Raw genomic sequence first — 13,914 nt, 5'->3', positions numbered from 1 at the left:
TGTGGAGAGTGTGGCGCTTTGCTCCCAAGAAGGGACAAATGCCAATGACTCTCAACCTATGGCCAACAATCTTAATGACGAGGCTAGGCAAGCCTTTTATAGTGTGATGAACGAATGGTTTAATCAATACATTCGAACCAACACGGCTGTTCCACAACCTCCATTCCCGAAAAATGCAACCTCAAGACCTACAATACCTCCGGTGGATCGACCAAATAAGGTCAAGTAAGCCCCAATCGATAGGATTCAAAACATGGGGCCACCGAATTTAAGGCTACGGATGATGATGATGCCGAAGCGAGCTGAATTTTGGTTAGATAACACTATCCGGTGCTTGATGAGCTATCTTGTACACCGATGAGTGCTTAAAGTGTACCATCTCCTTGCTACGCAAGTCCGCCTACTATTGGTGGAGTACTCGACTTGTGGTGCCTAGAGAGCAAGTGACTTGGGAATTCTTTCAAACCGAGTTCAAAAAGTATATCATCGAGATTCATCGACCAAAAGCGGAGGAATTCCTTGATCTTAAGCAAGGTTCGATGTCGCCATCACTCACGAACGAAAATTTGTGAGGCTTAGCCAGACGCGAGAATGCATTTCGTCCAAGTCGTTATGTGTAAACGCTTCGAGGATGGGCTGAATGATGATATAAGGATGTTTGTTGGCATCTTGAGATACGAGAGTTCGTAGTACTTGTTGAGCGAGCTTGTAAAGTCAAGAGCTTAGAAAGGAGAAACAAAAAGCGATGTGGAACCGGAGAATTCGAAAGAGGTCCTCGGAAAGTCTCTTCAACAAGCATCAAGAGATTTCGAGATGATGCGAGCCGGTCTAGAGGCGTTTGGGCTTTTCTAGACGAGGACGCGATCGACCCCGTGACCACACGAGTCACTTCGATCGCCATGGTGGAAATGATCGCCGAGAGAGGGCGGAGTGTCCACATTGTGGCAAATGGCATTCGGGAGCTGTTGGTTTCGTGATCGCTCTCGCTATAAGTGTGGATCGGCCGACCACTTTATGAAGGATTGCCCAAGGATGCTTGAATGAATGTGAGTCGAGTGGAAACCCGGTGCTACCATCGCCGAGGTAGGCCACCTAGAAATATGGGCAATGTCGATTGGCGGTCGAGAGGATCTAGAGATGCTACCATCGATCTGAGGCTCGTGCTCTGCTAGGACTTATGCCATACGCCGCACGCCGAGGATGCCGCCTCTCCGGATGTTATTACCGGTACTTTCACTCTTTTCAATACAAATGTGATTGCTTTGATTGACCCCGGTTCTACTCATTCATATATATGTGAAACCTTAGCATCCAAAGAAGACTTTGCCCATTGAGTCTCATCGAGTTTGTAATTCGGTGTCAAACCCTTGGGTCATTACGTGCTTGTCAACAAAGTGTGCAAGAAAAGTCCCCTAGTGTTCCGAGGTTCTTGTTTTTCTACGGACTTGATGCTTTTGCCGCTCGATGAGTTCGACGTTATTCTTGGTTTGGATTGGTTGACCATGCACGATGCGGTTGTAAATTGCAAGAGCAAGACTATCGATTTGAGGTGCGCGAATAATGAAATAATTCGGGTTGAGTCTACGGACTTAAAGGGTTGCCACCGTAATATCGCCGATGTTGGCCCGTAAATATGTAAGAAAAGGGTGCGGCGTATCTTGCGTCGTGCTCGATGACAAGGAATCGTAAAAGAAACCCGAATCTGCGCCCGTGGTTTGTGAATACCGGATGTTTTCCAAGAATTGCGGGTTTACCACTGCTCGGAAATAGAATTTGGCATCGAATTGGTACCGGTACCACTCAATTTCGATAGCTCCGTGATCGTATGGCACCAACTAATTAAAGGAGTTGAAAGCTCGGTTGCAAGAATTGGTGGATAGAGGTTTTGCTCGCCTGAAGTTTTTCGCCTTGGGTGCGCCAAGATTGTTCGTGAAGAAGAAGGATGGAACCATGCGGTTGTGCATCGACTATCGTCGACTTAATAAAGCGACGATAAAGAACAAATATCCGTTGCCACGTATTGATGACTTGTTTGATCAACTCAAAGGAGCCTCGGTGTTCTCAAAAATAGATTTGAGATCGGGCTATTATCAATTGCGAATCCAAGATTGGACGCACCCAAGACGCCTTGAGCGAGATATGGTCACTATGAGTTCCTAGTGATGCCGTTTGGGCTCACTAATGCCCTCATGGTATTTATGGATTTAATGAATCGGATCTTTAGACCATATTTGGATCGATTCGTAGTCGTGTTCATTGATGACATCTTGGTCTATTCAAGAAATGAGACCGAACATCTTGAACACTGCGGTTAGTCTTTGCAAATTTTACGGATAAGCAATTATATGCTAAGTTCAAAGAAGTGTGAGTTCGGTTAAGAGAGGTTAGCTTCTTGGGTCATGTGGTATCTGCATTGGGTATTCGAGTCGACCGAATAAAATTTCAGCCATACTTAATTGGAAGCCTCAGAAATATTAATTGAGGTTCGAGCTTTTTGGGGCTTGCTTAGGTTATTACCGACGATTTGTAAAAGGCTTCAACGATAGCCACACCGATGACGGCTTACTCCAAAAGGATGTTAAGTTCGAATGGACGGAGAAATGCCAAAAAGTTTCGATCAATCGAAAACTTATTTGATGAAGCCCCAATTCTAGTGCAACCCGAGTCCGCAAGGAGTTTGTCATCTATAGCGACGCCTCTCTACTTGGGTTAGGTTGCGATTAATGCAAGAAGGTCGAGTTGTGGCCTGCGCGTCGAGGCAATTAAAGCCACATGAGAAAAATTATCCGACTCATGATCTCGAATTGGCGCCATCGTATTCGCCTTAAAGATTTGGCGACATTACTTATTTGGTGAAAGGTGCCATGTATACTCGGATCACAAAAGTCTCAAATATTTGATGACCCAAAGAGACTTAAATCTGCGACAAAGACGTTGGCTCGAGTTGTTAAAGGATTATGAGTGATCATTGACTATCACCCGGAAAGGCGAATGTGGTTGCGGATGCCTTGAGTCGTAAATCGTTATTCATTTTACGACGATGAATGTGCACTTGTCCGTCATCGATCCGACAAAGTGTTAGTGGCTGAATTGAAAGCCAAACCATTATTGACACACCAAATTCGAGAAGCTCGAGAAAGTCGACGACGAGTTGGTTGCAAAACGGGCTGCGTGTGTTCAACAAGGACTCGGAGTTTCAAATCGACGATGACGATTGTTTGAGGTTCAAAGTCATCTGTGTGTCCCAAAGAATTTGGAACTCATTTCGATAATTCAATGAAGCCCATTGTAGCCGAATGGCAATCCACCGGGAGTACGAAGATGTACAATGATTTGAAACATCGGTTTTGGTGGCATGGTATGAAGCGAGACATCTCCGACTTTGTTTCGAGATGTTTAATATGTCAACAAGTGAAAGCGGAACATCGGTGCCTTCAGATTACTTGACCAATCACGATACCCAAGTGGAAATGGGATCGAGTCACAATGGACTTTGTATCCGGACCGCCATTGTCGAAAGTAAGAAGGATGCGGTTTGGGTCGTGGTAGATCGATTGACTAAGTCGGCCCACTTTGTCCCCTCGACGCACGGATTTTTCAATGGACAAATTAAGCGGAATTGTACGTTTCTCATTGTGAGATTACACGGTGCCTATTTCCATCGTGTCGGATAGAGATCCGAGATTTACTTAGCGATTTTAGAAAAAGTTGCAAGAAGCTTTGGGTACCAAGTTGCATTTCAAGACCGCCTTTCACCCCCAAACCGATGGTCAATCCGAGCGGATAATTCGGATACTTGAGGATATGTTAAGATGTTACGTCCTCGAGTTTAGTGGTTCATGGGAACGGTATTTGCCGTTGATTGAATTCGCTTACAACAACGACTTTCAATCAAGTATTAAGATGGCACCCTACGAGGCCTTGTACGGTCGTAAATGCCGTACACCATTGTTTTGGACCGAGCTCGGTGAAAGCAAGATTTTCGGGTGGATTTGATTAGGGATGCTTTGAATGAAAGTGAAAGTAATCCGTGAAAGTCTCAAGATAGCCTCCGATCGTCGGAAGTCGACGCGGATCTGAAGCGTAAGGATATCGAGTATCGTGGGTGATAAAGTGTTTCTCAAGGTATCGCCTTGGAAAAAGATACTCGTGTTCGGCCGTAAGGGCAAGTTGAGCCCGAGGTTCATTGGGCCATATGAGATATCGAGCGAGTCGGTCCAAAGGCATATCGCTTGATTTTGCCCCCGAACTCAAAAGGTTCACGATGTCTTTCACGCTTCGATGCTTCGACGCTATAGATCCGATCCATCGCACGTGATTAGTCCATCGAAATTGAAATTTAAGCTAATATGAGTTATGAGGAAGAACCAATTCGTATCCTATCACGAGAAGTGAAAGAGTTATGAAACAAGCGGGTTCCGCTAGTGAAAGTGTTATGGCTCAAGCACGGGATAGAAGAAGCTACTTGGGAGACCGAGAATTCTATGAAAGAGCGATATCCAAACCTATTTACGGTAAGATTTTCGGGACGAAAATTTCTTAAATGGGGAGAGTTGTGACAGCCCAAAATAGACCCTAGCCGGAATGTGGTTTGGGACCACTAAACCGAGTCATAAAATAATTAATTGTTATATTCTATGCTTACTATGTGTGTGCATGCATATGTGGAAATTTCATTCTCTAATTTTACCCATTTGTATGAGAAAGTATTAAATAGGGATCAAAGTAAAACATGGTGAAATATGATAGGCTAATTTTAAATGGCTTGTTAGTACATGTTAACAAAAGGTGGAGTTGCATGTCAAATAATCCCTTCCTAAGGAGGAGTGGCCGCCATGACAAGGTTATGGGCAAGGGAACATGTTCCCAACATGTTTTACTAATGGATGATGTTAGAAATAATAAACAACTAAGCATGGGTGAGAAAAGAAAAAAAATGTGTGTGAGAGAGTAGCATCCCCCATTGCCATGCAACCAAGAAGAGAAAACAAAAAATTTGTTCATGCTTGCTCTCTCTTTTTGGCCGAAAATACTAAGAGGAAGAAGGATTTTGCTTCATTTCCTTTGTTTAGAAGAGATCTAGAAGGAGATTTGGCTAAGTTTGCATCAAGATTAAGGTATGTATGAGGTTGTGTTGGGAGTTTCATGCATGGTTTGGTTGCTAATTTGATGTGCATGTTAGCCATGGCTCAAATCCTTGTTATGCCATGGAAATGGTATTTGGCCAAAGTTGTTATGGTGATAAAGCCATTGCATGCTAAGTGTGAAGCTTGATGATGATGCATGCAATGATGGATTGTCTACTCTTGAGTAAGATTTTGAGTTTTCTTTTGTGTTTAACCATGATTGAAGTTGAATGGAGCATGATTGTCATATTCGCCATGATGCATTCATGAGCATGGTTCATGCTTCTTGCATGTTAGTTAAAATTTGTATTTTGGATGGCTATGGACACCTTGAAATTCGCCATGCTCATATTGTATATATATGTTTGCACATGATGTTTTGGCTATGAAGTAAGTGATGAATATATTGGTTTAAAGAAGAAGATGTGGAAGAATGCTTGTGAAATTGCAAGCACAATTCGCCTAGCACACATATAAGTGCTTGATGCTATATTATAAGTTTTGGGCCACAATGTGCAAAGCATTAACTAGTAAAATGCATGCTGTTTTTGTGAGGTATTAAGTGCAAAATTGACCTCAACATGTACATGAATATTCGGCCTTGGGTAGCCTATTGAAGGCCTTAGCTTTTCCTTGATGCTCAAATAAATTGTATTGAATTGCTTGATGTAGTATAAAATGTGCATGACCATTGTGTATTCAAGCTAAAGAGTGGCCATATGACCATTTAAACTCCTTGTCATATTCGCCATAAGCAAGCACAATGAGGTTTTAATAAATTGAATTTGTTTGAATTAGCTCAAGAGCTAAGAGGGCCACAATTGGACAAGGGAAGGAAAAGGTGATCGAATAGCGAAAAAGCCGTTCGACAACATCCGAGGTAAGTCCTCAAGAAGTGACCCTACTTGAATTATGTGAAATAAAGTATGGATGTGTATTGATTATTGATTATGTATGTATGAGCATTTGAATTCTACCCTGGCTAAGTCCCGGCGAATATGCTTGTGATTATATTTGCGTTTGAGCCTTAGTAACGAAAATGAAATATGTATGTCCAATGATTATTGGTGTATATGTACATGAGAAATTGAATGATATCCTGCTAAGCCGAAGACAATTATGTTGAAATTATATCCGGGTTAAGACCAAGGCAATTGTGCTAGTGGCTATATCCGGGCTAAGACCAAGGCATTCGTATGAAGTTATTCTATCCGGCTAAGACCAAGGCATTTGTGCACGTGATTATATCCATTTATATTCAAGAATCTTGGGCTGGAGGTGAGTGTTGGTTGCTGTAATGAATTCAATTAGTACACTCGAAAAGCCCAAAGGATAAGGTACGTTATATGTGCATTGGAAAGTCGACATGTTTGAGCAACATTCGCTCAATCGACTAATGAATTTCAGTTATTGAATTGATTGATACTTTGTGAAAGTATATAATGATGAAGTGTGAAGTAAGAATGTGTATTAATGAAATGATGCATTTGGCTTGTTAACCCCTCGTGTCCGACACCGGCGATGGTCTCGGGTTCGGGGTGTTACATCGATCTTGGAGAATACAGAAGCTCCTCTAAGCTGGTCTAACAGATCGTCAATCCTTGGCAGTAGATACTTATTCTTAATCGTCAGTTTGTTCAACTGGCGATAATCAATGCACATCCGCATTACCATCCTTCTTTTTCACGAATAGCACCGGTACTCCCCATGAAGACACGCTTGGCCTAATAAAGTCCCTATCCAACAACTCTTGAATTTGAGCCTTTAACTCCACTAACTCTTTCGGTGCCATCCTATACGGTGCGATAGACACAGGTGCCATTCCAGGCAACAAATCTATTCCAAACTCAACTTCTCGGTCCAGAGGCAATCTTGGAAGCTCATCCGGAAAAACATCTTGGAACTTCTTTACGGTCCTAACCTTATCCACTGTTAGTCCCTCATTTTCCAACTGACTTACAAATGCCAAATAGGCCTTACAACCTTTCCGAATCCACTTTTCGGCTCTTAATGCCGACACCACATTGGAAAAATAATCCCTTCGCTCACCTATCACCATAACCTCCTCATCCTTTGTGGTCCTTAACACCATTCGTTTAGCAAGACAATCCGTGTCCGCTTAACAAGCCATCCATTCCCAAAATGAGATCAAACTCTCCTAACAAGAACTCCATCAGATCTCCGGGAAAATCCTACCTTGAGTTTCTAAGGGTACATCCCTATACAGTTTGTCTACCCTAACCGAGTGACCCAAAGGACTTAGTACAGATACCCCACTTACAATCTCCTCAGAGCAGTCCAAGTCGTCCATAATTTGTTCTGTGGCCTCCAACCAATATTCCGCCACATTCGAGGCTATACCAGACACGGCCCTAAAGATCTCCGCTCCGTTAGCCCGAAGTCGTTCAGAAATAGATCCCCGAACTCCATTGCCCGCACTTGCCCCAGCAACCCTTTCCAGAACACGAAGCATTGCCTATGATAGGGCATTATCCCCGGTACCGCGGTCATGAGACTCTACCTCTGTTGTCGGTGGTACAGTGCATCCACCGCCGGCATATGTCTCGAAGACGAAGATCTCACTCGAGCACTTCCTCGGCTCCGTCCACAACCTCTTGTACTCATATCGTATTATCTTGATTATGAATTTTTATGCATCAATTAATATTCCAGTGTTTATTACAGATGTTTTATGAATTAGACAGTAGTTCAGAGTTTGTTTTCACAGAATCGAAGTCTAGCTACAGTTTCAGTCTCTTATCAGATTTTCCTATGGTTTTAGTATCATCCTATCTAGAGTATCCTAGCAGGATTTTAGTACAGACAGATAAGTCAAAAAAATATTCAGAAGAGTTCAGAGTAATGCTTACAGGCTTGGGCCGAAGATTCGGAATGCCACCTTCTAAAGATCTAAATTTTAAAAATCGCGTTTTTCGTAATCTTTATAATTTTTTTTTATTTTTGAAAATCTTTTTTTTTTTGTAAACCCATTCCACAGCTGAGTTGTTGCAACCTAGGCTCTGATACCACTAAATGTAGCACCTGAAACCCAGCCCAGACGTTATGACCGGATCCGACATGCCACATCGAAGCGTTCAAAACATTTTATATTGTTGATCTAGAAAAACTTACTTAGTGTTTTAAAAGATAATTTCATTATAGGTTAAAGTGAATGGAAGCTGTGCACCAAGTAGGAAACCAGAAAAGAGGTGGTGAGTCCATCGGACTGCTTAAGTACCAAGCTCCCTTTGGATCCAATCCTAGACATGCATACCGCCATTACCACACCTTAACGTCATGGATATTTCTAGGAAACTGATTTGATTAAGTCATTTTTAGGAAAAGTGATTAATTTTGGAAAATACTTTCATTGCGGAAGCTTTGCTTGTTGTCGTGTTATTTTGAAATCAATTGTTGTACTTGAAAACGCGCCCTAAAGCTATCCAATTTCAACAGTTAAAATAAGTAATACCTATCTTAGTAATACATATTAAAACCATCAAAAATAATTAAGCGGCCTTATTACATTTAAAAACCCAAAACTTCAAACGTAAATAAAAGGAAGTCCAATTCACCAGAAGAAAATCAAACTTTCAGAACGGGTGGCCACTCCGAATTCCCTCACAGCTCCAAGCCCACTATGGTTGGGGATTTCCTGTGTGGATGAAAATAAAAGAGGTGAGTTTGGGGAAACTCAGTGTGTAAGGAAAACCCATTCAAAGCCCAAGTCAGCTCAAGCCCATTGGGCCTAAGCCCATTCAGGTAATAGTGGTCTTGGGCGAGCCCTTTTAGATTACAATAAACTGGGCCTTAGCCCCTTATTCAGATAACAGTATGACCCATAGGCCCATTTCAAAATACATGTAACATCAGTAAACATATGCAGCGCCCATTTGGGGAGACTACTTAACCCATCAACCACTACACTCCACCCGTACCAGCCATACACTCCATGTGGGGAATAGCTCAACCCACCCAAATTTAACACTCCACAGCTTGCGACATTCTTGTTGTTCAGCTAACAATAAATTAAGGCAAGCCTCCAAAGACGCGGGACAAGCCACTTTTAGTACTTCCTCCTTCAATATCCCAATCCCATGCATCGATAATAACAACATGGCATGCAAGAAATAACAACATCAAACATGCATTTAGGTCAATTTAACCCTAGAGGTATTTCAAGAATTTATCTACTAGGGGTAAACTCAAATTTTCCACTTTTAAAGGTATTTCAAGAATTTATCTATTTTAGGGTTTTCATGCATATTCCTACTTTTCACGTACTAATAGAATCACGCATCGAGGGTTCTTACCGAATTGGGCCATTGGCCCATCATTCCAATTTTGGCCCATTAAGCCCAAAAATATTGAGGGCACGAAATCATGCACTTTGCAGTCCAAATTTTGCAGCTTACCAAAAACATTAATCGATTTACCTCACGAGCATTCGTACACTCGCAAATCTACAAAATACCGGTTTTCGACATTTCGGCTTTTCGACTTTTACCGATCCAGACTAAGAAAGAGGGTGTTAGTTACACACCTGTTTGCGACGATATGCTGACGAGATCCACACACAAACCGCCTACAATTGGATTACTAACACGTTAATCTAACTATTCAAATACAAACTACGTATTAACCCCTTACAATATTCGGCCAACCACACCTACAGGTCATAGTAAGCTTATAAGAAATCAATAAGCAACTCATTAACAAATTTTTGTCAATGTTTACCACATAATCATAATTTCACTTCAAGCTGTCTTCCTAAACAACAGTCACTAAATCATTTATAACTGGAGCTACGAAACTCCAAATCAAGTGCCATTAATTTTCCCTGAAAATAGACTCATATATCTTATATCCATAAAAATTTCAGAATTTTTGGTATGGCCAATAAATACCATATTTTTCTTAAAGTTTCCCATGTTTCACTATTTGACTAATCTGACCACTCTTCATTACGAATCAAATTTCTCATTGTACAGGATTTAAAATATGTTCTCGTTTATTCCATTTGAAACTAGACTCATTAAGCTTTAATTACATAATTTATTCAGCCTCTAATTCATCTCCCACAATTTATGGTGATTTTCCAAAGTCAGGTTACTGCTGCTGTCCCAAGCAGATTTATTACCAAATCAACTCTTTCACACATACCTTGCATGCATGTTATTTAAACATGTATATCACCAATCAATCATCACATATCTATGATTTTACTTAAGTATAATCTCCATTTCATCATTTTAAAGCACAACATGTTAGCCGATTTTTCCCTTTAGCATCTAAGGCACATGCATGCTTATTTGTTTGGCTCAACTTCACCTATCTTCCATTTTTCATCAAAAGAACATGAAACAACAACCATTTCCTTCATTTTAATTCATGACTAAATGCTCACAACACAAATAACAACCAAAATATGCTTCAAGAGTTAAGCTAGAATCAAGAAGAACTCATGAACCTCAAAATAAAAGCAAACTACCATGAACTTACCTTCAATTTTCTTCCCCAAGTGACCGAACATTCAAGAGCTTTCTCCTCTCCTTTCTCTTCTCTAACTTTAGGCTATGATCAACAAAAATGGACAAAACTTTGTTCTTTTCACCCCTTTTTCTTTTAATAAAATTTCATATTTCATCCATTTAATTCTTTAATACAAAAGACATGAAATTCCCATTATGGAACATTTACCTAACCCATTATCATGAAACATTTACCTAACCCATTATCATGAAACATTTACCTAACCCATTATCATGGAAAATTTACCTAACCCATTATCAATTTGTATCAATTTGTACCATAAATTATGGATATCAAGTGCTCATATTGTCTACAACAACATGATGGCTGGCCACTTCATGTAAAATGGGAGGTTTGTCATCCAAATCCTCCTATTTTGCACTCCTATTTATTTGGCCATTTCAATTTAGCCCATAGCATTTTCAAACATTTTCACATAGGTCCTATTTCATAATTTCACTCACAAATGACAAAATCAAAGCATGAAATTTTGCCAACATTCACAGAATTCCCGAAAATTGGGGCGTTACATATTGGGCCAGTTGCTTACAGATTACTGTTGCCACCTGAGCTGGAAAAGATACATAATGTATTCCATGTTTCAATGCTTCGGAGGTATCGATTTGATCCTTGACATGTGATTAGTCCGTCTAAGATCGAAATTCAGCCTGATATGACTTACGAAGAAGAACCGATTTGCATTTTGACTCGTGAGACTAAAGAGTTACAGAATAAAAAGATTTCGTTAGTTAAAGTATTGTGGCATAAACATGGATTTGAGGAAGCAACATGGGATCTAGAAGATAAAATGAGAGAACGTTATCTAAACTTATTCACCAGTAAGATTTTCGGGGACAAAAATCCCTAAGGGGGGAGAGTTGTAACAGCCTGATTTAGACCCTAATCGGAATGGTGGTTTCGGGACCACGAATCTGAGTCAAAAAAATATTTTTAAATTATTTTCCATGTTTATTTTGTGTGAATTTACATCTGTGAAATTTTCGTGATTTAATTTTATCGTTTGGGTATCCGATTAAATGAAAGGACTTAATCGCATAAATTGAAAATTAGCTAGTTTTAATTGTAAGGACTATTTTGGTAATGGCTTTTTAAATGGAAGCCCCTAAGTTGTAAATAGTCCATGTCTTTATAAGTGGTACTGTGGTAGGTAAAAATTTAATAGTTTTATATTATTTTATTTAAGTTATACATATATGTAAAATTAAGCTTTATTTTATAATAAGATATTATGTGTATATATATATATATTTATATTATAATGCATGAAATTGAAAGCAAACCCATGTCCATTATCTTATGTAAGAGACGAAAAAGGGCTTATAACATAAAGCTTGGTTATAATTTTAAAAGGGGTAATTTAGGAAACCAAGTAATAAATTATATAATATATGTTATATGTTATATCATAAAATTATCTAAGTGCTCATATACCTCCATTGCCGAAACTTAAGCAAGAAAGAAAACAAAACAAAAAGCTAGGGTTCGGTTATGTTCAGGCTTGATTAAGGTATGTGTTTAGCTCGGTTTTTGATAATTTTTATGTTTTTGAGATCGTTGCTTCGAGTACTACAAAACACATGCTTAAAATTTGAATTTTGATGAATATTTTAAGTTATGTCATTGATGAGAGCTTGTGATTTTATTCGTTTGATGATGAAATATGAAAGGTAGGTGTTGGGTTAACATATTTTGTATTGGAATTTTTGACAATTTTGAGTAATTAGGACTTAATTGCAAAAATAAAAAGTTGAGGGACTAAATTATGAAATTGATGGAAAATATGGACTTGTATGTATATAGGGAGAATTCGGTCTAATTAGAATGTAGCCAAATTTTGTGTATTTTGTGTTTTGTGTAATAGGGACTAAATTGTAAAAATTGTAAATGTTAGGGGTAAAATGGTAATTTACCTATTTATCTGTTTTTAGACTAAATTGAATGAAAATATGTTTCAATGAGCTTAATTTGAATATTTTTAGGCCAAGAACTAAAGAAATCGGATTTGGATCGCGGAAAAACGAAAGTTGTCGACTAGTTGTCCGATTCCATTTTGTATCGTCAGAGGTAAGTTTATAAGCAAATAGACGTACTTAGTTTTAATTAAATGCTAAATATATATGCTGAAATGAAATATGTAAATTTATATATGCTATAGCCGAATGTGAATAACTTTGGCTACTATATTTTCGAATTTGTTCCGACGGAGTTACGACGTTCGAAAGCCCCGTATGAACCTTAGGAATAGTTAGGATACATATGTCATGACATAGGATTTCGATATATGTGTGCGAGTAAGACCATGGCATCGATATGTGGTTCCGATATGTGTTTACGAGTCGACCACATGCAGGGACAATGGCATCGGTATATGACTACATGTAAGACCACGTGCAGGACATTGGCGATGGACGACTTGTGTGATTATCCGAGTGTCCTATCCAATTCTGAATGGTTCATCGGGTAGAGGTATACTGAGAGCAAATGTGTAAAACAAACTATAGATCAGGTAAGAATTTATTTGTTATTTATTTGAACAAAGGTAAGTAAACACCTTGGTTAATTGTTACAAATCTTGTAAGTAAAAAAAATTAGAAAAAAATATGAGTATTTGATATGTGTATTTATTTGTGATTGACTAGTAAGCATGTTATAATAGTTCTTACGTGTATGTGATTAAGTGATGAGGTACATATTCGGTTATATGGTTAATAGTTCTTATGAAATTATTATTATAAATCGTGAAGCCCGGTTGTAAAGAGGATAGAAAATATATGATATTAACCTTGTAGCACAATTATGCATTAAACTATGTCATGCGCATATGACACTTTGACTTGTTATTTATTTTATTTTATTTTTTTAAATGCTTTGAATATCTCAAGTGTTTATGAATATAGAAGCATATTACATTTTCATATGATTATAGAAATTGATAAATAAATGTTAAAATTGAGTGCATATTGTGATATATCTATACATACATATATGTGTAAATATTTATTTTATTACATTAGAATGACGTATTTATTATGTAAACCTATGAAGTGAAATGTTCTCTTTAAGAAATGTGTTCCTTTAGTATTTAAATTTTAAATACTCTCAACACATGTGTTTTCGATTAATTATGTAATTCATATGTAATTGTTTAAGAATGTACTTTAGTTTGTAATAATTTTAATTAACCTTTGAGGCTTACATTTGTGAATAATTATACATATTTATGCATGTGTTTGTT

At 38.7% G+C, this 13,914-nt stretch overlaps 1 long non-coding RNA gene across 1 annotated transcript; it reads right to left on the bottom strand.

The window, feature by feature from the left end:
* Positions 1–8,537: 8,537 nt before the first annotated feature.
* Positions 8,538–10,760, bottom strand: LOC128283527 (uncharacterized). Its single transcript, XR_008273887.1, has 3 exons — positions 10,629–10,760; positions 9,670–9,711; positions 8,538–8,781 (listed from the first exon to the last, which is right to left on the bottom strand). It is a non-coding gene; the product is annotated as an uncharacterized LOC128283527 (long non-coding RNA).
* Between the last annotated feature and the right edge of the window lie 3,154 nt (positions 10,761–13,914).

The sequence above is a fragment of the Gossypium arboreum genome, chromosome 11 (genome assembly GCF_025698485.1).
Source record: "Gossypium arboreum isolate Shixiya-1 chromosome 11, ASM2569848v2, whole genome shotgun sequence".
Taxonomy (NCBI): Eukaryota; Viridiplantae; Streptophyta; class Magnoliopsida; order Malvales; family Malvaceae; genus Gossypium; species Gossypium arboreum.
This window is presented reverse-complemented; position numbering and strand designations above follow the sequence as displayed.